The following is an 816-nucleotide window of genomic DNA, read 5'->3' on the forward strand; positions in this document are numbered from 1 at the left end:
GTTTTGTTAAGCATAGATAAGGTCAACATAGATGGTCTGAATTCTAATAAATTTTAAAAAAATCAATTTAATACATCATGTATTGTGAATTTCACGTACATTAGAAATCACTAGATTTATGACATCAACGAAACCTGATACTTTGATTGAGGGTTCTAATGAAATCAGGTGCTATTACATCGGACCAATTCAGACCAGACCAATTTCACGGCTTCCAAATAAATAATGACCATACGTGACCGTGAACTTGTTGAAGCCACTGTTAGTACCGAAACTAAGGTTGGTGATGATGATGATGATTTTAGGTAGCTGCCTATACGAGTATAGCTGTTTTCATAAAAAGGAATATTCACAACAATACATTATTATTGTATTGTATTTAGTATACAATACATATTAAATAGTATTTAATTTATTTATATGAGTGAGTGGGTGATGACATTTTGAGAGAAAAAATAACATCACTTATACCAAAATAAAGCTTATCCCATTTATAAATCAAAAGACAACTTGTTCGATTCTTAACAAATAAGATTATAGGGATAATGCTTTATCTAAATCTAATTGTTGAAATCAAATTATTTTTATTTTGGATATGTACGATAAAATATTTCAATCTGCTGAAAACAAGTCAAGATATATCTAAACAGGCACAGCTCTGTACGATACGATACGTACAATCTTATATATTGTGGGGTAATAATCTAAGCAATATAATGCACACAGTTGTGCTATGATACTGTTAAGGTTTTTTGTACTCTATACTAGCTTTAGTTTAAATATATTCGTTTAAATAAATAAAAGTCTTCTACTCTT

The sequence above is a fragment of the Teleopsis dalmanni genome, chromosome 2 (genome assembly GCF_002237135.1).
Source record: "Teleopsis dalmanni isolate 2A chromosome 2, ASM223713v2, whole genome shotgun sequence".
Taxonomy (NCBI): Eukaryota; Metazoa; Arthropoda; class Insecta; order Diptera; family Diopsidae; genus Teleopsis; species Teleopsis dalmanni.